This window comes from Canis lupus, chromosome 7 (genome assembly GCF_011100685.1).
Source record: "Canis lupus familiaris isolate Mischka breed German Shepherd chromosome 7, alternate assembly UU_Cfam_GSD_1.0, whole genome shotgun sequence".
NCBI classification, from domain to species: Eukaryota; Metazoa; Chordata; class Mammalia; order Carnivora; family Canidae; genus Canis; species Canis lupus.
Window position 1 is genome coordinate 22,161,464 of NC_049228.1, and position 22,158 is coordinate 22,183,621.

At 42.7% G+C, this 22,158-nt stretch overlaps 1 long non-coding RNA gene across 1 annotated transcript in view; it reads left to right on the forward strand.

Moving 5' to 3' along the window:
- The window catches only part of LOC102156818, a 69,266-nt gene that overhangs the window by 13,418 nt on the left and 33,690 nt on the right, over positions 1–22,158 (forward strand). The window contains exon 2 of the long non-coding RNA XR_005361634.1: positions 535–681. This is a non-coding gene — a long non-coding RNA (uncharacterized LOC102156818). The remainder of the gene's footprint in view (positions 1–534; positions 682–22,158) is intronic.

Genomic DNA, 22,158 nt, shown 5'->3' on the forward strand with positions numbered 1-22,158 from the left:
GAGGAAATAGAATGTTTTAAAAGGAATCAGCATTGGAACCTCTACAACCTCTCTAACCCCCTATACCCACTGGACCCTTTTACGAGAAAGACACCTACTCCAGCAAAACAGACACCTTATAACTGAATTGAACCATATAAAATGACCATTTATTTTGTCAAAGAAAAATTATCTTTTCATATTTTCCATCCAATTTAAGCATGGTTTCCCAAACCCACCCTGATAAGCTTGGCCACCTTTGAGCTTTAGGGAGTGGTTTTACCATCTGACCCAGATTTCTTTCCCTTGGCCCTCAGCCTAGTTCCTCTGGTCATTCTACCTGGGGTCTTTTGAGGGCTGGAGTGGGACATGGTTGATTAGTGTTCTACACCTAGGTAGCCACAAGGCCTAGATCAAAAACCTATTCTAACCCTATCTTGTTCACTGTTTTGATATCTCTTCTGTACCCTTTTCTCTGAGCTAAGTGAGCATATTCCAGGATTGAAGACTATGGAAAGTGATGACTGACTCTGTCTTTCCCTGATCTGAACACAGGGGAAGAATTCTCAATTGATCTAACATTGGACACACCCTTCCCACCACAGAGCAGGGAACCAGATTACCTGAAAGTGCAACTGGAGCAGAGGAAGGCTTAAAATGTGTTGTCATACTGATTGACATGCGACCCTCCTCCGTGGTCTGGTGAGTTTTATGTTTAGAGTAAAACAAAACACAGAGAATTACTTCAGTTATATAAATCAAAGACTCAATCAAGAATTTCCTTTTATACATAAAGTCCCAGCATTTGCATGCTTGGTCAGTTGTTCAAATGACCAAATTTTACTTGGTCTCATTAACATGTAATCCTTAAAATGCATATTCACTCAGCTAATGTAAAGCTTGGTCTCTGCATAGGGAATTCTTCCCAAATATGCAAGACTCTGAGTACTTTAAAAAGTTCTAAAAGTGGGCAGTCCAGGGGTTTAGCGCCACCTTCAGCCCAGGGAGTTATCCTGGAGACCCGGGATCAGCAGAGTCCCTTGTAGGGCTCCCTGCATGGAGCCTGCTTCTCCCTCTGCCTGTGTCTCTGCCTCTCTCTCTCACTCTCTGAGAGTGCGCGCGCGCGCGCGTGTGTGTGTGTGTGTGTGTGTGTGTGTGTGTGTGTGTCTCATGAATAAACAAAATCTTAAAAAAAAATAAGTTCTAAAAGCACAGTTAATATCTTATACAAAAAGCCTGTTGATCATGAATAGAAGTTCTACAAAATGGAAGTCAGCAGAAAGAACCATTAAAGCGCAAATAGAGCAATTAGGGACTGCCAGCCTGACTCTCCCTGTCACTCCACAGGACTCCTGCCCCTTTGCCAACTCTATGGCAGTTAGAGGAAGCTGACGTACGTTCTTGATTCTCTGGTGTAGTTTCAGGGAAGGGAGATATTCCAAACCACATTTCTATATCCAGAACAACACATAAGACATTAAGATAATGCTTGATTATTTAAAAAGTTAAGTCTACCCTGATATTTGCCCTTGAAATGATCATTGGGTTCTGACTTTATTATTGCCTCCTCACTTTGGTTTCTTGTAATATTCCCCCCCTCCCCTCACTTCTCCCCCTTGGTTACTTTACATAAATGCAATTTCATGATGAAAATTTGAAAATAATGTGGCAGTGGTTGATTGCCAGGGAAGGCAGTTGCCTCTGCCTTTCTTTTCTCAGACACATTAATAGAACACCTGTGAGCGGTTTCATTTTAAATAACCAGAGAGAAAGATGCATATGTAGAGAGATTGTTATAATGTCAGACATATAGTATAAAATTATCATACCATAGTTATATTAAAAACTGTATATAGTTTACATTTATATACATTTAATAGAGATGGTGCCTATTTTATTTAAAGATACAGTACTAGGAAAACACAGCAATATATTTTAGAAAATTGAATGTTAATTTTTAAAAAGCCCATAACTTCTGCACCAATGGGATACTTCAGAAAGTTAATTTTCTCCACAGACTGTGGTAATTTTAACAAGAATATCCTAATATGTCTCAGATGCTCAGGAACAACTTCCATGTATTGAAAATTGGGTTTGAAATAGGATTTTAGGCTGTCATTTTCATCAATGAGATTATATTTTGTGCATGTAGTCCCATTTTTAATAATTTCTAAATCTGAAATTAATAAAAAAAACTCCACTGAAAAAAATTTTTTTCAGCAAAAAGGCACTGTTTACCTTCCTCTAATTGCTTCACTCCAGAAAACCCCCTTAGGGTTTCATCTAGGCATTGCATTTTTTCAGTCTTATTGCTATTATTTTGTTAATATATTTTATAAAGGCAACAAAACTAAGTATATAGATTTGCCAAGGGCTAGAAGTTGCTTAGCAAGTTTTTCTGGAAAGTCATAGCTTGTTTCTAAAACCATCGTAATTATTCTTTGTGGGATATTGAGAGTTTGCTTTGCCTGCATCTGTTTATTAACAATTTGAACTTTTTACAATTAGATACCTATTTGGGGGGGTTGGATTGCGATCACTAGATTGCTAGGACAGTAGATGGATGTTCTCTGTTCCTGAATGTCAAGGTAGACATGCCTCCATGTCAGTCACAGCTACAAGTGAAACAAGGAATCATCGAAGGTAACGACCAGGCTCAAGGAAGAGAACATTTTTATAGGATTAGTTTCTCTGTCTTTACCATAACCTCTCACCTTTATTTCAGTGATGTATGTGAAATAAAGTGGCCAGCATAGAAGACCTATAAAATAGGTCTTCCTTCCTCTCTACTTCAAAATTGCTCTGATGATCTTCTCTCAGGACCGTTTAAGGTCTTCCCAGGTTCTGGGCATGCATACTATTAGATGCATCACCTAAAATCAAGTTAAAGTTGCTTATATACTATGTATGTATTTCATGCACCCATATCCCACATTAAGCCACATTTATTCACAATTATAGAAGACTTGATTTGAATTATGGCTGCTATTTGATAGAACAACTTTTGTAGATATTTAAGCATATATTATTTCTGCCTTTCACCTTTGTTTTCAAATTTTGGAGGTGTTCTTTGTTTTGTTTTTATTTTTGGGTCTCCAAAATTTTTGAAGTCATTGAGAAGCCTCTAGATCCTAGATATTGAGCCTAGAGGTCTTCCCTTCTGTCCTGTCTTAGAAGAAAAGTATCATTCCTACTAAGCAAAACTAGCCCCTTCTCTTACGCCTTCAATACTAGTTGTGGCACCCACCACCAGGCATTTAAAGAATGTCTACCATGTGGCCAAATGACTAGAAACACTGAGACTGAGACTGATAATGTAAACTGAGACTTCCTATAAGAAGTGCGAGAACAGGACTATCTTTTTTTTTTTTTAAGATTTTATTTATTCATGAGAGAGACACAGAGAGAGAGAGACAGAGAGACAGAGAGACAGAGAGAGAGGCAGAGACACAGGCAGAGGGAGAAGCAGGCTCCATGCAGGGAGCCTGACGTGGGACTCGATCCTGAGTCTCCAGGATCACACCCCGGGCTGCAGGCAGCGCTAAACAGCTGTGCCACTAGGGTTGCTCCAGGACTATCTTTTCTTAGGAAATGGCTTAGGGTGACTTCACAGAGGAGGCAACATTTACACTGAGCCTCATGGATGAATTGGAATTGGCTAGATGGAGGTGGGTGGGCATTCCAGACAACCCATATTGGCAAAAAACACAGCTTTCTCTAAGATCTTAGTCTATAAAATATCTGCACCGTCTTGATTTTCAAGCACACTAGAGATATGGGGACAATTTTATTTTCTTTCTACCTTTCAGACTATTCTTCTCTGGATACCATTTTACTGCAAACCCCATGAAATTAGATGCTGCCCTCAAGGGACTATTCTTGTCTCTTTTCTTTCTCTTTATGCTCTCCTTTAGTAATCTGAAACTTTCTCCAGACTATGAACCTCAGGTAGGACTCTCTGCTTCCCAATCTCCAGAACCAAAATTTGTTCCAAATAAAGAGATTTTGTTTTTTTGTTTTGTTTTGTTTTGTTTTTCATTTGCATTGTGGCTATCTCCATGCATCCCAAATTAGGTATATCATTTCTTCCAGAAAAGTCTGCCCTTTGTTCTGTGTTCCTTATTCAGATTACTATGAGATTTTCTTAGGCATTTAGATCTAAAATTCTGAGTCATCTTTGACCCCCTTCCTCCTTGGCCCACCACAATCCAACCAGTTAATTGTTCTTTGGCTAACTCCCCTTGGTCTTTTATTCCCTTCCCATCCTACTCCCTCCCCACTAGTTGATTATTGATTCTCCTCTCACCTAGATTATCACCTAGCCTCCTAAATGGTGTCTCTGAATCTATTCCCACTAGCACAGGCTACATACCTAAGTTACAAAGTGCACATTTCTGATCACATCTCTCTTCTACTAAGGATGTTAAGGACATCCACTATATAACAAGATTTGAAATGCTCAGGTCATATTTAAGGTCTCTATTATATACCTTTCCAATGTTAAATAAAATATTCATTTTTATATATTCTTTGCTCCATCAAAACAGACCGTTTGCTGCTTCCCACAGGCACAAAGAAATTTTTGATCTCCATCTTTTGGTCTAGAAACCTTGCATCCCCCAATTCGAACTCTGATTTTTCCTTTAAGACTCCACCAGACAGCTACCTCTTTCATAGAGCTTCTCCTTATACTATGCTGTCCTTCCCGTTATTTATTTCCCCTCTCCTCCAAGCCTACATTATATTAGTAGGGAGTTCTCAGTGTTTTGAATTTATGCTTAATTTTTTAATTAACAAACTTCACTGTATTTTTCTGTTTATAATCCTACAACATTTTACTCATAACTATTAGGGCAATTATTGCACTCTGCATTGATTCTGGAGACAGTCTTCTATAAATATCTGGTGGATGAATGAGTATAGCCTTTATAGATTTTTTTCCTCTCTAACAAGTCTGCCTTCACATCTCTAAGTCAATTGAAAGAATATTATACAGGTAGCGAATTTATGTATACTTGCAACAAGTTATTTTAAAGGATAATTTGAAAGGGTGCTTATTTCTGGTATGGAATTTCAGTTTTTTATATATGATGATAAAAGAGAAATTAAACTGGTGATTGGATATTTTGTGATATCCTCTTACAGAATATTTGAGTTAAAATTTTCTATAATAGGGGCACCTGGGTGGCTCAGTCAATTAAGCGTCTGCCTTCGGCTCAGGTCATGATCTCTGGGTCCTGGGACTGAACCCCACATCAGGCTCTCTGCTCAGTAGGGAGTCTGCTTCTCCCTCTCCCTCTGCCTGCCTCTGCTGTCTTGCTCTCTCTCTCTCTCAAATAAATAAATAAAATTTTTAAAAAATAAAATAAAATTTTGTGTAATGTAAAAGGGAACAAGTCAAGGGAAATTGGCGACAATCATAATGATAATAAATAACTTATTTACCAAAAACCAAATATGGGCTACATACTGGTCCATATATATATATATATATATTATTATATACTTCCATATATATATATATACATGTATATACATAATTTCTATCCCTTACATTTTACATATTTTTAAATTGAAGCTCAGAGAAATAAACTTTAATTGTCTAAGAACTCAAGATTACTATTTAAAATCCACAGTTAGGTCTTATTCTTTGGATCATAATCTACTCCTCATAATATTTCTAGTTACTTAAACATCATACACTTCCAGATACCTCGCCTTTTCTCTAGTAAACCCTATTCCATTTTTGGTCAACCTACAGTTTGCCTCTCCTGTATTAGGGTGAAGTCAGTTTCTCCTGACTTGCATTTGTGTTGTGGTTGTTCCCAAAGGCCTGAAAATATGAAGTTATCAGTGTATGAACAGTCAGAGCTGTTCCTCATGGTGGTTCACCGTATGATACAATTTAGCATTACCTGTGTCTGAAAGTAATGTGTATTTTCCCACAGATCTAGGCACCAGACACAACTGTTTCTTCAATATTGTCATAATATTGTCTAAAATATTAAATCTAAGAAAGTTGGCCATTGTAAAAAAAAAAAAAAAAAAGTTGTACTGATCTGTTGCAACAGTGGAAACTCCCACCATTGGGTCCACTTGGAGTTATGGAAGTTCACTATTATGTTACAAGAGCTTATTGAAACAAGTCCCGCAGTGGTAGTGAGAGTAATGAGCATTGGCTTCAAATCTGGGCTCTACTGCTTTAGAGCTCTGTGTCTGCCTCAGTTTCCCTATTTCTGTTATGAGTGGGAAAGGGGACAGGAGGGGAGATAATGCCATGTTAAAGAGCGGTATGAGGATTGGGAAAATCTGTAAATCTGGTGGAGCTGAAGCATTCAACAGATGGTAGTCATTACTGTTATTGGTCTCGCAGGACATTCCAACTCCCTAGCAGAAGGAAGGGTCCTGTATCAGTTTCCTGTGGCAGCTATAACAAATTACTATAGACTAGGTGGTTTAAAACAACACAACTTATTCTCTCACAGCTCTGGAGGCCAGAGTCCAAAAACAAGGTGTTGACAGGGCCATGCTACCTCCGGATGCCTTAGGGGAAATTCATTCTTCGCTCATCCAGCTTCTGGTAGCTACTGGCATTTTTTTACTTATGGCCACATCACTCCAATCCCTGCCCCTTTGGTCACATTTTCTCCTCCTCTTCTGTCTGTGTAATCTTCTTCTGCCTTCCCCTTGGTAGGATACTTGTCATTAGGTTTAGGGCCTACCTGGATAACCCAGAATGATCTCATCTCAGCTTCTTTAACTTAATTACATCTATAAAGATCCTTTTTCTGAGTAAGATGGCATTTGTAGCATTCACTAGTTCTAGGGATTAGGACACGAACATATCTGTAGGGCCACCATTCCATGCACTACAGGTCCTGAAGGAGTGGATAAGGTACTTGGCTTATTTTCTTTTGGCAGGTGAAATATGCATGGGGCACAGAATGCTTCCTGAGAAGGGTGCTACTGCTGACAGCCAGGCAGCAGCAGAAGAGGCTGAAACAGCTTCTCATAGGGGAGGAGAAGGCACCCATGGAAGCAGCGTAGAACAATGGGAGCTGGAGGAGGCCCAGACATGGGGAAAGCTAGCTCCAGGTGGAGTCTTGTCCCCAACTTACAGTATAGCAGAGGGCAGGACACTTCTCTGTGTGCCTCCCATTGCCTCATATTTAAAATGAAAGAATATCAGACCAGATCAGAGATTTTAAATAGAATACATATAGGTTGAATACAGTCGTGTCTTTTAAAACTCTGAATAGTTAAAAATAATTGACAGACAGCATGTAAAAATTAGTATAGCTTCTTTTAAAAATCAGCCATGGCAGCGATAAGGCATTCAGTCTTCTTTAGCCCCAGTGAGTTGTAGGAAGTGTGGCCCTACCATTAGAATGAGCCATCTGGCTTGCCACCTCTCCCACCACACTCTAGTGGCTTCTGACACTGACACTGAGTGCAAGTGGCCCTTTATCATCTTCTCACACTGCAAATTTCCTGATGGTACAAAAATATTTGTCTTTATTCATGTTTCCATCAATGGTGAGATCCAGATGGTTTCTTCTATACCTGGCTGGATGCACTTACTTATATGGCCTGCCTGGGCCCCCTACAATTTGCTTTTGTGATGGCTGAGTCAGAAGACTGAGATCACTGCTCATTTCTATGACACTAATGATCCAGAGGCCAGAAGGAAAGGCTAGGGGTGCCAGACAATGACCTGACCTCTGACTGCAAGCAAGCCCTCCAGGCTCTTCCAGGCACCAATCCACCTTCTTCTGGGACCTGTTCACAGGGATACTTCACAACTCATAGGATGAGGTTCTTGCCTCCCCCCGCCTCAGTGCTCCTTGTAACCAGATCCCTGCACCTGTGTTCTCAGTCCTCAGATTTCTCTTCCTCGTCTTTCTACACACTTCCATGACTCCTGCTGCAAGACTTTTAGCCTTCAGGTCCTGCCAATGAGCACCCTTGCTGTAGCTTTTTGGGAAACTACTACAGTGGCTTCTCCTTCATCTGGACTTTACTGTGCTCTCCTGCACAATTCATTGTTTAGTTCTGCAAAGCATTTTTAGAGTCTTGTTTGCAATGAGAGAGAACTAGAGAAACAAAGCAGCATATTGTCTTCAATCTGGTCCCTCTCATAAGGGGGCTAGTTAATTTTTAAAATTGTAATCCTCCAGTAATGGACCATCTGAAAAGACAGTCACACTCTCAGTTGGAGCCTCCTGTGACTTCAGAAGGACTCCTGTGCCCTGCTGTCACAGCTGAGCCTGCTTGGCCACCTTTCAGAGAAGCTGCCTCCTCCTCCACTCTCCCCCCACCCCCCATTCCTCCCACCCCCGTCTCAAAGTTTCCCTGTTACCCTCCCTTTCTGGGGGTCCCTGACTGAAGTGGGAGAGTGATGCCATCTCACCTGCCCCCATCCCTAACAAAGTTTTTTAAACTACCAGGAGCTACCAGCTTGCCTGGAAGGCTGGTTCCAATGACAGTGTCAGGTGAATAAACTAAGCATGGAGAGGGGCATAGTCTCCCATAAGCAGAAGAAACCATTGCTTTGATTTTTATTTCTATTTATCTTTGGTATTTCCAAACTTCTTTAACAGGTATCAAGCTAAGAAAGTTTTAGACACTACAAAAACTACAGGTGAGCTTTCTCTCTTTTGGATCTTTAAGTTACATCTTGTTCAAGTCAGCAAACAGCTGGGGTGTCTCCTTCGCGCCTTGGCTGTGCTTGTGTTTAGTTTGGAGGCAACAAAATGTGGCACTAGGGTTGACTTTATAGAAAGGGTACACAAGATGGGCAGGGAGAAAAACGAAGCTTGGAAAGCAGGACACAAGGAAAAATTTGGCAACACAGAGAGAAGGCAGATTGATGTTGAGGCAGGAAATGAAGATTGAGGCATGAAATAATGTTCCTGGTAGTTCGATCTGCAGGCGATAGCAGACCTAAAGCATTTGCAGACTCTGCAGACAGGAACTGTTTCTTGAAGACTCATGTGGTTCCCTCAACAGTGTGTACTCATTTCAAATCATGTCCTCTCAACCTCACTCCAATTTTCTCTCTTCTCTGGGTTAATGGTGCCACTCTTCGCCCAACTGTTCAAGCTGGAAACTCAGCTTCCTTCTGACTCCCACTCTCTTGTCACTCCCTTACCTTCTCCAGTCCCCAACTAAATCATTTCTAAGTGTTGAATCCACCCACTTCTCTCTTCCACTGTCCTGCCAGAACTATCCAGGACCTTCCTAACTCACCTCTGCCTCTAGTCTTTTCCCTTCTCAGCTCCCCTTCATTTTGCCATAACTGCCAGTTTGAGCCCATCTGCCTGAAATCTTAAGAAAAAAAACAAAATGAAAACAATAAGACCTCCAGAATCCTCCAGGACAAAAATCCCCAATCCTGAGCTGGCACACAGTTCTGATATTCTGGCCTTATCTCTTCTATCCTTTGATCTATAGTCACAGTTTGGGGCATGCTAGATTTTGAACCGTCCTGAGCATGCCACACTGTTTATTCATCAGCACCTTTATACTGTGCATGCCCTGTCCTGGAGCGCCCCTTCCTTTGTGCATGCACATTCTAGTAGCATTTATGCCTGGCAAACTCAACTCATTCCTAAAGACCCACTCAAACACCCCTCTCTCTGTGATGCCTCCCATAAGTTGCTTGCTACTTAGCTCAATACAGGGCACCCCTGCACCAGCTTTCTTCTCACATCACTATACAGCAAGCTCCCACATCAGATGCATGAATTTCTGGTCCTTAATTAACTGTGCTCTAAACAGTTTCATACAACTCTGATTCTAACACCCACCTAAAGAAACTAAAGGAACCTAAAGGAACTAAAGAAAGAGTAGAAGTGTCATTTATTTTCTTCTCTCTAGCCTTTAACAGTGGGTCCAGAGCATTATTAGACATTCATCAAATTTACTTGTACACTGAACAGATACTTCCAAATCATCTACTATGCATTAGGCATTATTAACAGTAGTGGAGATGTAGCAGCCAAAGACTGTGGACAAAACTCTGCCCTCATGGAGCGTACATTGTGGCTGGGGAGCCAGAAGGAGAATAAGATAAATGGTAAAAACGTTTCACTAGGAGATTCCAAGGAGAAAACTGAATCCCACCCAAAGGAAGAGTCTAAAAGAAATGTCTGTTGAATGATTGAGCCGTTCTTTCTCCTTAGTTGGGGATTTTATAAAATTCCAGAGTGAGGGAAAGGAGGGATACACTTGAGATGAATAAATATGAGAGAAAGCAAGAAATCTAGATACCACATGTTAACTTTTAAAAAATAGGTTTTGACCATCCACTGGGTTAATCCCCTCTAAGGATTAAGAAGAACCTATGGTCTATGAGCGATAGGGTCTGAACAGATGTTTATCTGTATAAAAGAAATGATTTTACAAACTGACTTCAATGTCACATTCTTGTAGCTTCTATCTGAATATTAACACCCAAGGTCTGTGCATTGCTTTCCATCTCTGGGACGACAGGCATTTTTTTGGCTCTGCTCCTTTCACACAAACCCATGGAACCCTCTTATCACAAGGCTGCTTATCGCCCTCCTTCCCTTCTCACCAATAATTGGTGGTAAAGATATAATGTCACTCCAGCAACCTGTCTGATGTCATGGTCCTTCCCAGCCCCATACTCTCTCACACACACATAACCTCACTCCCCCCCCCCCCCACACACACATATTCATACACACTGTCACAACCATATACTCTAACACACACATTCACACACTCACACAAAATCTCTTACACTGACCCTCAAATGTGCCCTCACATACTCAAATCCACACACACTTTCACTTACACTCACACATAATCTCTTACCTCCTCACACACTTGCATACTCACACACCCTCACACATACTCTCACAAACCCATACATACACTTACATTCACTTTTACACCCTTACATCCTCACACACTCTAACACATTTCCACACACTCACAATGATCACACACTGTCACACACTCACATCCACCCTCACATTCTTGCACACCTTCATGTACACTCTCACACACTGAAATTCCTGTAATAGAGCTTCAGATGCTTTGCAACTTGAAATTAGCCCTTGAAGAAGGTCCTCTGAAGGAGTCACTTTACATAATCAGCCATTGATAACCTTTTCCTACTCTCAAGTATTCACCTTGTAGTAAGGACTGAACTCAGATCACAAGTCAATTTTCATGAAGCCATCTTCAGGCTCTTTCTGCTAGCTCTGCCCGGTGAGAACTCTAGCCTTCCTCATCCAGATGTCCATGGGAAACATTACCCCTTTCTCATCTATGGCTGTCTGACCTAATCCACTGATCTCTTCTCTCATGGTGGCTCCCCTGTTAGTGCCCTTCTTCTAAGGAGAATAAATTCATATCATATGGAATTTCCACAACCTGTGATTGGAGGGCAGCTCTCCATCATGGCCTCATGAAGACTTCCAAGTGTGCCTTTGGTCTCTGACACAGGAATGGTTCTCTTCTCTTTGAGTGGTATACTTATTTCCAGGATCTCTCTTCATGCCCCTCCAAGAGGGTAAGAACTTAGTTGGTCTGGTAAGAGGGGCCCCACCTCGTATTTTCCAGTGAAGCTTCACTTCATTGGAAACATTATTGTCCAGTCAAGGAAGAAATGAAATTACTCTGAAGCCAGAAATTGAATTAATTAAAAACAATTACTGCTATCATCCCCAAGAATGAGATAGGGTTGTTAGGTAAGACTGTAATTTTTTCTCTGCTGGATGAAAGAAAGAATGTCCTTTTTTTATTCCCATTTTTGAGCTTCAATAAATAGAAAAGTAGCAGCACATTTCAGGAGAGGATTGGAAAATGAAAAAGAATGATAATTCATTATTCAGTAATCAATTCCTCCTGCAAAAGCAGCAGAGTTTGCAGAGAACATAGGGCTGTGAGGAAAGGCAAACCCAGCCCCCACCTAACTTGTACCTCTGGGGCGAATGTTCTCCACAGAGATCTTATTAAGAATAGAAAGACAGGGAACCAGCATGGGGTACCACTGTTCACAGCCTCTGTACCTTTGTACAGCACATTAACATGCAGAGTCATTGTTTTATGGGCCAGCACTCCCTTCTCTTCAAACTCTACTCTCAGATTAAGAAACTACCATATAATTATCTGCCTTAAGATTCCAGAATGGATCCCACTCCTCTGGGGCTTCTGAGTACAGAGAAAGATAAAACCTTTGCAAGAGGATGTACCCGTGAGGTAGCCTCTGTTTTTCAGTTTGCTCCTGCTCTGTGCACTTATGCTAGACAGAATGAAAGATGCTCCCTAAGATCCCCATTCTCAGGTGTGCACACATCTCCTCCTCCGTGTTCAAGCAAACACTAATGTAGGTGCTGCTGTAAAGGGATCTTGCAGATCTAATTAAGATCCCAAATCTGTCGACTCTAAGAGAAGGAGAGTGTCTTGGATAAGTCCGACCTAATCAGTGGAACCCTTAAAAGGGACTGTGCTCCTCCTAAAGAGCTTGGAGTGTGAGAGAGACTTAACACCAGGGAGACTGTTCATTGCTGGCTTTGGAGGTGGAGGGCCCAGAGTGGTGAGGAATGTGGGTGATGCCTAGGAGCTGAGGTCAGCCACTGGGTGATAACCAACAAGAAAACAGAGGCCTTAGTCCTACAACCACAACAAACTGAATTGTACTACAACTGTTACTTGAGCTTGAAAGAAGACCCTGAACTCCAGGTGAGAAAGTAGCCTGGTTGACACCTTGGCTTTAGCTTTGGGTGACTCTGAGCAGAGAAGCCAGCCACAGTGCACCGTGAGCTAATAAAACGGGTTTCTTTTAGGACACTGTGTTTGTGCTATGCAGTATGAGTAAACTAATACAGCTATCAGGGACCCCTACAGCACTCTGCTGGCATAGCTGAACCACTTACATGGTTTACTCTGCACGGCATTTGCAGGCATGCAGCTGTGCTCTGGCTCCCCTAGGCTGGAAGCCCCTCAAAGGCAGGGACTACACATGCCTCTCCTATAACAGGAAGTATTGTGCAGTAGATATGAGCACACTGAAATCAAATAGACCCTATGGGAATAGCTGTCCTACCAGCTATCTGGGGCAAATTCACCTCCCCTGAACCTCAGTTTTGCCATTTCTAAGATGAGGCTAATGACATCTGTCTCTTAGGATTGTGAGAATTAAATGAAACAATCCCTATAAAATACTTAATGCCATGCTCCCATGATATAAATGATCAATAAATTTATGGCACTGTTATTATTTGCTTTTAATCCATAAACATATTTGCAATAGCTACTTAGTTCCCTGCTAGGTGTTATACTAGGTTTGAGGGATACAATGACAACACCACTCTCTGGCCTTCAAGTATCTTACAATCAACTAGTCCCCATAGTGTCTTGGGTAGAATTCTGTCCATACAAGGAACTCATATCTTGGAGGTGACTAGCATTAGGGAGTGGTCTGTGAGTGGATCTAGGGCATGCCTAGAGTCACTCAAGTGGCACCACAGAAGAATCCAGGTACTTTTTTTTATAATTCCAGGTGCATCCTGGAAAATCATGCTATCAGAACAGAGCCAGTATGTCAATTCTCAAAGTTTTTTGGTAATATAAATCTCCTGAAGGGCCTTATGACAATATAGATCCAGGGCCTCACTCAAGACAGAGGAGGTGCCTGGTCTCTATTCCATAGGCACCCCACACACCGATCCTATTTCAGTAATCGATTGCCATGTAACAAACTACTCTGAAACTTACAGGCTCAAAATAACAATCATTTTATTATTTGTTTGTATTTTGTGAATCAGGAATTTAAGCAGGGCTTGACTGAAAAATTCTTTTCTCTGCAGTGCTGAGGTCACTTAGTGATATTCAGTTAGGAGATGAGCCAGTCTGAAGATCCCACAATGGCTTTGCTTCACATGTCTGTCACCTTTCTAGAGATGCAACTCGAGGTTCCCAGAGAGATTGTCCAAAAAAGACCAATTTCTCAAGATCTGGAACCCAACGCTGGCTTAGTATACCACCCCCAGTATTCTACTGGACAAAGCAGTCACAAAGCCTACCCAGAATCGAGGGGTCAGGCCACAGACGCACTTGTCAATGGGGAGAATGTAAAAAAAAAGTGTGGCCACATTTAATCCACCCCATAGCCTAAGCAGAGTTGGGAAACACTGTTTTACAGAATATTAAATGGCAAAGGCCTCCAATACAGACAGTTCTGGGTATTTTAGAACAGAAGTCAGCAAACTATTTCTGTAAAGGGCCAGATAGTAAATATTATGGTTGTGAGCCATGTATGATCTTTCACATATTCTTGTTTTGTTTATAATTACTTGAAAATGTGAAAATCAGTTTTAGCTTATAGGATATACAAAAACAGGCTGTAGGCCCTATATGGCCCATGGGCTACAATTGGCACACTTCTATTCTAGAATAACTTTCCATCGCACTGAGTCTGGCTGAACTTGAGTATAGTGACACCTTCTACCCATTGTGTCCCCTGAGTAGCAGTAATTTAGAAAATCTTAGATTGGGAATCACCTGCTCCAATCCACCCATTCTGAAGATGTGGAAACTTAGGTCCGGAATGGTTCAGAGACAAGGCACAGCCATGGTTTATTAATAGTAGACCCCCAGAGTCTCCTTGGCCTCCTTTCTACTAATCCAGTGCTCTTCGCATTGCATCAGACTGTGTCTCAATTGCTGTTTTTCTAGTCAGCAGAAATAACAGAGATTTAGCGTAAGGATTGGACATAGCAGCAATGAAATATGCTTGCACCCTAGGACCTTGGAGCATGTAGGCCCCTGGCTGTAGTCCAGGTTACAAGTGGAGGCCAATCTTGGCGGCAATGCTGCTTGGCCTGTCTCTGGCTCCTGACTGGAAAACCAGAGTGCAATCTGTCACTCCTGTCAGGATGGATCATTGGTGTGGTAAGGATGCAGAACACATAAGAAAGAGAATATGGAGAGGTTACACATGGATCTGCAAGAGGTTGGCTGGAGTACCCATGCTTCCCACTGGAGAAAAGCAATCAGGGCTTTATGAATAACTTCTCACCTCCTTAGTGCGAGATGCTATTTACGGGAGATTCTCACTTTGCCAAGTTCCTCAAGAACTCTCCGATTTACTAGTAGTTGCCTGCATGCACACCATACTTCCTCCTGTCTCTGTGTTTGCTGTCTCTTCTGTCTGAGAGGCTTGCAGCCCTATATGCTTTTTGGGAAAACTTCAATATTATCTCCTTTGAAAAGGCTCCCCTGTCTCCTAGGAAGATTAAGACACTTGTTCTGGGCTCTCACTCCTTTCTTGTTTCATGTAAATGGTATAAATAATCTGACTCTAAGTCATCCAGTAAGCTTGACACAAATCATTTCTGGTATGCATCTGTTTTTTATAGGTATTATCTAACTGTGTTGTATTTTTTTCATGTCTGTTTCCTTATTCAGTTGGAAGTTCATTGATGGCAGGGATCATGCCTTTTGGCGGGGAGGAGGAGTCTCTCCAGCCCCTACTCTAAAGCCTAGCACAAAGTAGATCTTTAAATGAATGTTTGCTGAATAAAAGAATATGTGAATTTATGAAAGTGAGTCTATCCACAGTTAGTAGTAATATGTTCCTTCTGGGTTAGGGTGCTGGCCAACTCTGCCTGCATGGTAGTTCATGCCAATATTTTCTTCATTACCGGCTCTGAAGAGTTAGAATCAATTGAAATAGTTACCATGAAGAGCTTCTGAAGTGTTCTCCTTTGGGTCTTAAATGTCAGAATCACTTCTATGAAGAGTTGCTTAGGCATAATTTTGTTCAGGTGGCCTTGCAAGACCTCTCTTTCATGTTGTGGTGTGAGTATGTTCATCTTTCCCCCGCAACAGTCTAGACACTGGGCATCCAGGCTGATCATATGTTCTAGCTCTTTCTAAAGGAAAGCACACAAGGTCAACAGTTGACTTTTGCTAGCTTGGTTCATGAAACATTTGAGAACCTTTGCTTAACATATAACTCATACTTTAAAGGAACGTACTTAGAAACAGCTACTGAGGTCCTCTCAGATGTGTCTTATCAGTGCCTGATGCTCTTCTGTGATCATGGTTTTTGATTCAGAGTAACTAGACACTGGCTGATCATTATCCCTTTACACATATCAATTTTATTTTTTATATTGATTCTTGCCTTTTGCCCACATAATACAAGCTTTTATTAAGTCCGTCCTGACCTCTTTGCAATTGCAATGCAGAGTGGCAAGGCATTATTGTTTGCCCAACAGTTCTGGGAAACTCGACCAATTGTTTAATACTGATATGGATTCTAGGCCCCTGGAGGAATGAGTTCTCTGTGCAAAGGAAGAATGCTTTGCTTGTCTGCTTGCAGGGAAAAGGGATGTTGGGTGATTGGTACAGCCCTTCGCAGCTGCCCATCCCTGCAGTGATGCTGCTGTTGTTTTGCTGTGGTTAAAAATAACTAGTTGGAGGGACAATGATGGCTTGCAGTGATAGCAGACTATGTAGAGAGATTTAAAATGCTGTGGACATATTCAGACATTCACTAACTCTCAGGAACCACCCCTCGCTGATTTTTTTTTTTTTTTTGTAGGTGTGGCTCACACAGCAGGGAGCATAGGTCACGGGGGAAGAACAATGCCAGAGCAGGGGCTAAGACTTTACATTTTCACTTACAACATGTACTTCTCTGTAGTGCTGTGGTTTTGCTTATTTTAGATCTATCTCTAATTCCCCCCACCCCACCACCGACAACCCTCAGAACCTGGAGGTGGAAGTGGAGATGCTTAGAATATGACATTAATGTAGCAGTGCAGTCGCATTTTGGCAAACCTCAGGGCCATAGAAACCCTTTCGGATGTTCAGCTACAGCTGGATCTCACATTCCAGTTGTGGACATATTACTTCCTGACTTTGAACCTCAGTGTCCCTCTCTGTAAATTGGGGGTAATATGACACTTTGGCCCCTTATATATCATCTAGCTCTGGTGAGTGCTTACAGCCTGCACAAGTCAGGGTTGGCCTGAGGCAAAATCGTACCCCAGATAATGTTCATATGTGGCACCCTTGGAGTCCCACTTCTAGTTCCAATGCTGTGCTCATTGGGTGGAAGACTTACAGAGATGCAGCCAACTTCCCAATGTCTCCCTTTTGCCTACAGCACGAAAATGCAGAGTGAATATCAAAGTGCACTCTGGGTCCCCCAGCAGGAAATCAGTACTGGGGGTGGGGTGGGTAGTAGTATCTATCCTTTGTGACACTCTGGCCAGGGGCTGAAGTGACTGACAATGGCCCCTTCCCCTCCACACATATTCTGGTTGTATTGTAGGGACATGTGGAAATATCACCCATGCTAAGGCACCAGTTACATTCCCTCCCAGCTCCTGAATGGGAACAAGGAGTTCTCGTCATCTGTAGATGAGCAGAAGCAGCTTCTTTGATGAGGGTGTCCACAAAGGCAAGTCCTCAGTGGCATTTTCCGGAGGAAATAAGAGAAATCTTCCCTCTGAAAACCACCACCACCATAAACAAAATACAGATTCCCTGTTACAGGGAGTATCTGGCCTCTGTATGGGAGGTGGGGCAGGCGGGTGGTGGGAGGTGCAGAGAGGAGAGAGAGAGGGGTGGGCCGGGGCAGAGGAGAAGGCAGGGCAGGGAGGGACTCACAGAGTCAGGGAATATCTGCCGTAAAACACTCTAAAGCATGAGCTGTGAACTACTGTCTGGGAGCCAGATCCAGTCTGTTGCCTGTTTTTGTACAGTCCACAAGCTACGAATGGTTTCTGCATATTTAAATGGCTGGGAAAAAAACCCAAAAGCAGAATAATATTTTGTGCCATGTGAAAATTATATGAATTTCAAATGTCAGTGTCCATAAATAAAGTTTTATTGGAACACAGCTATGCCGGTTGGTTATTGCCTGCCACTGCTTTCGCGCTTCAACGGCAGGGTTGAGCAGGTGCGACAGAGACCATATGGCCCCCAAAGCCAAAAAAAAAATTTACTATCTGCTCTTTTACCGGCAGATTTACTATCTGCTGACCCCTGCACTAGAGAGTGTCTTAAGCACTGGCCTGTCAATTCGATTTAGTAGTCTAAATTTCCCCAACAAGAAGCGCTTAGCAATTATTTGTTATTGTGTCTTTTCTGGTCAATCGAGGGCCACCACCGCAGAGGTAGGTGGAGAACAGCATTCCCTGTTCTCTCTCCAGAACGGCTCTGCCCTTCAGCCGCCTGCACAGCACTTTGCACGGCTCATGCTGCTCTTTTTGGAAGCCAGCCTGCCAGTGAAACTCAATGTACACGAGATTTTCATTTGAGCAATCACATGGGGACTACATCCAACTTTTTGAAATATCACAGAAAAAAAAGTTATATATGGAAATATGTGTGGAACGTGTTACAATGATTTCCATTTCTTACAAAGAATCTATAAGCACAGCACGGCCGTGTTTGAATAGTCAACTGTGTATTAATCACAGCGTGACATGTGATGTTATTAAGCTTCATCCCAATAGCGAATGCTCCTTATCATATGGTATAGATTGTCTTTGGCTAATAAATCACACTTGCAGCATATATTTTGCATCGCTGCAGTGAACACTGCTGTATTTGACACAGTTGTTGTACCTCGTGGAGCACATATTAGGTATTCACGGATTCATGTTTTCCCCAATGGCATTTTTTAATCCAGTTAATGTTTGCAGAATGGCTGTTGGACAAGAAACTAACATTACCCAGCCTAGAGTTGCCTTTATTCTCCCTACTTGCCACCAACTAGATCTTTCTTTAATTAGGTTCCTGTGTAAACTGGCCATTTTTGTAAATAGTTTTTTTTTTTTTCCAGTTTGCTTTACTTCTAAGTGACAAGCTGAATCTTCATGTATTCCCTAAGGAACTTGTTACATAATCCAGAGTTAGGTTTTTTAACTCAGGGGAATCTAGTTCAGTTAGAAGGACAAGAATATATTGAAAGAGAGACAGAGCAATAACATATTATAAAACTGCCTCGTGTGGGAGCCCCTGTGAGTGCAGGGCTGGGGCCGGTGGGGGGCGATGTTGATGTGGCCTCTGGGAGGTGGACAGAGATGAGCAGTTGGGAGGGCTGGGTTGGGAGAAGGGGGGGAACAGCAGAAATGTTTTTTTCTGGAACACTGTGAGACAGGAAGATGGGAGCAGGTTTAAGTTCAGAGGGACAAAATGGCAAGTGAATGTGTTTGGAAAGAATGTGGATGGAAAGCAGAAAGAGGCTGTGGCTACAGCTGTGATCTGAGAGTGAGCATGTGGTCCAGCGTGTGAATATACATCTCTCCTGCACGTTGTACTCCAAGGGAGCCATTGCACAAGGGAATGTGTGCAAGACAGTGGGTAGGGGTCAGAGAAAGAGCCTTTGAGAGAGAGCATTTCAGTGAAGGCAAGAGATGGAGTTGGGCTTGTGCGCATGTATTGTGTGGGTGTTGGGAAGGAGAGAAAATAGGACAGGGCAATGGACAAAGCATTAATTGCTTCCCGCCTATTTCTGTAACCTGACCATAAACACAGTTTCCCCATCAGGCTTTTTAATGGACCGCTGAGGTGAACGTGTGGCTCTGTGCCCTGTCAGGAGTGATGGTATTGAGGCGGACAGCCCTGGGGCTCTGCTTCCCCCCTGCAGTTCATCATGTCTGAATTAAAAAAAGAATTGTTTGGACAAGCCTGTTAAGTGAATGTTTTTCTAGCATTAGTGGGAGAGCTTAAGGAGCTCCCATTGGATGGAAACAGCATCTAACCACCTCGGGCAGTGCTGGGAGAGAAATTTATATAACAACGTGCACATAGCATCTTTCCTATGGTTCCTTGGCTTCCTTTATGCAGGTTGGTCTAAGGCATCTGTCCAGATTCCTGCCCTGGTTGAACATACCCAGTATCCGCCTCTTAAATTGTCCAAAAACCATACCAACCAGCAGCTGAGCTGTTTGCATGCTCAGCTTTGGTCTGTTTTAACAGGATTCTGAGCGAGCATGTGTTTACCTGTGTGTGTGTGTGTGTGTGTGTGTGTGTGCATGCACAAGGGTGTAGCACTGAAGAAAAAGGATTCCTGGTTATGGAAAACTTCCAAGCAGCCATTGCTATGGGAAAGAGTTTAAGCAAAATTCTCTGCAGGAGTTTTGTGCTTCTCTCTGTAGGAGCTACACCAAGCCACAGGAATCCCAGCTCCTGGGGTATTCTTAGTTATTCCATACCCCGGCTGTTTCCAGCAGAATGCACCAGGGGAAGCCAAAAAAAGTAAGAATTATCCAAGCTCATGTAATTTAGAAAGAAAAAGGTCTTAAATAGTTTGGGGTCTGTGTATTGGGAAGAGGAAGAAGAAGCTAATAGGGAAGGAGGTGAGCCAGCTGCTTCACTAAGGGGAAAGCGTGCTGGGGTTCTTTGGGCCTTGGAGCAGGTGCCCCTGATGCTGCCTGGCCTGGGACCTCTGCATACTTGAGCAGCAGAGAGGTCTGGAAAGAGAAGCTGCCACAGAGCCGGAGAGAAACCTACTCTGACAGTAGAGAAGGTGGGGCCGAAGAGGAGAGAAATCGTTGCTGTGGCTGAAAGCATTCCTGGGTTCTGCTTGCTCCATTAACTCTGCGGAGGGAGAGTCTCGGTCCCAGCCAGTGCAGGTGTGAACACTCAAGTCATCACTTGGAAAATTGGGCCCCGGAGGCAGGGGCTGCCAGCTGCTCAGTGATGGGCTTCGGTGCCTTCCAAGTCTGGGCTGTGCCCAGCATCCCTACCCCTGCTCCCCTTTCCCGGCAGTGTACTTGGCCCCCCGCCGCTGGCCCCCTCCCTCCAATCCTTTGCAGCTTCCCATGTAATTTGCTTGTAACAAGCCTCATAAAGTTTGATCGTGCTTGCTAGGACTGCAGACGGACGAGTGGAATGAGCTCATGTTTCTGGCAGTGGAGCACGAGGGTTAATGCGAGTCCCAGAGGAACTGCCTGCCCGGGCTTTTTCAGGAATGGGAGGCAATTTAACAACCTTCAGACTTTCAAAGTGTCAGGAAAGTAAAACCTGACATGCTCTTGGTAGGTTATATATCCCTGCTCTCTGAATTCTTATGGTTAGTCAGCAACCTTTTATAAGTCCAACCCCCTCTGTCCTCTGCCGCCATCTCCTGGGACCCTCACATCGTCATAAAACAAAACCTTTCATGTCACCTACTGCCCTTGAACCATTATGCCCATCCAGTGTCTATTTGGTCACTCTCCACCTCTCAACCTCCTCTACATGCCTCCCCACAGTGTTGCCACACTCCTCTGCTATCTTTCCCAGGACTCCTTTCCTCCTTCTCCCTCCTCCTCCTCCTCCTCCTTCTCCTCCTCCTCCTCCTCCTTCCCCCTTCCTCTCTATTCCTTTCTCTCTCTCATCCTCTGTACTTTTCTGAACCTCTGCCATATGGCTTATTGACTTGACATCTCACTGCTACTTGGACAAATGGACAGGTACCAGAGAGATTTCCCAAGGTAAACTAAAAGACTTTGCTCTTGATTTTTCCAATCTACCCAAGGCACCCAGGAACGGAACAGACCCGTTTAGAGCACCAGTATGCACAGCCACCATGTTAAACACCAGGGCTCTCTCCACTGTATACCTTGGAACCTGATACCGCAGCCATTGTTTTACTGATATTATCACCCAACGATCCTTCGCAAATAGGAATATTATTTAAAAAATGCATTTGCAAGCTTCTTAAATAACTCCCCATATAATATTCATTCAAATAAACACATGTCTTTTGAGTACCTTCTGTGTGTCAGTCATTATGTCAGTCATTGGGGATATCTGGTGTCTTTCATGGGACTTACAAAAATGGACAGCTCAGAATTTTTTTGTTTTGTTTTTGTTTTGGTTAGAGCTAATACCTTTTAGCAGAGCTTTTTGAACTTGGTTGTAAGTTGGAATCACTTGGGAAACTAAAATATACTGATGTCTGAGTCCCATTCCCAGAGGTTCTGATTTCATTTAAATAGGGTAGGGCCTGGGCTCAAGATTTTTAAAAGTTCCCCAAGTGATTCTAATACACAGTAAAGAACCACTGTCTAGAGCACTTTGTAAACTGTACTGTGTTCTGTTGTCTTCATGCTTGTTTGTGCACAAATGAACCTTGTTTCCTCCATGAAGCTGTAAACAGTTTGAATGTGCAACTGAGTCTCCTATATTGTCTGT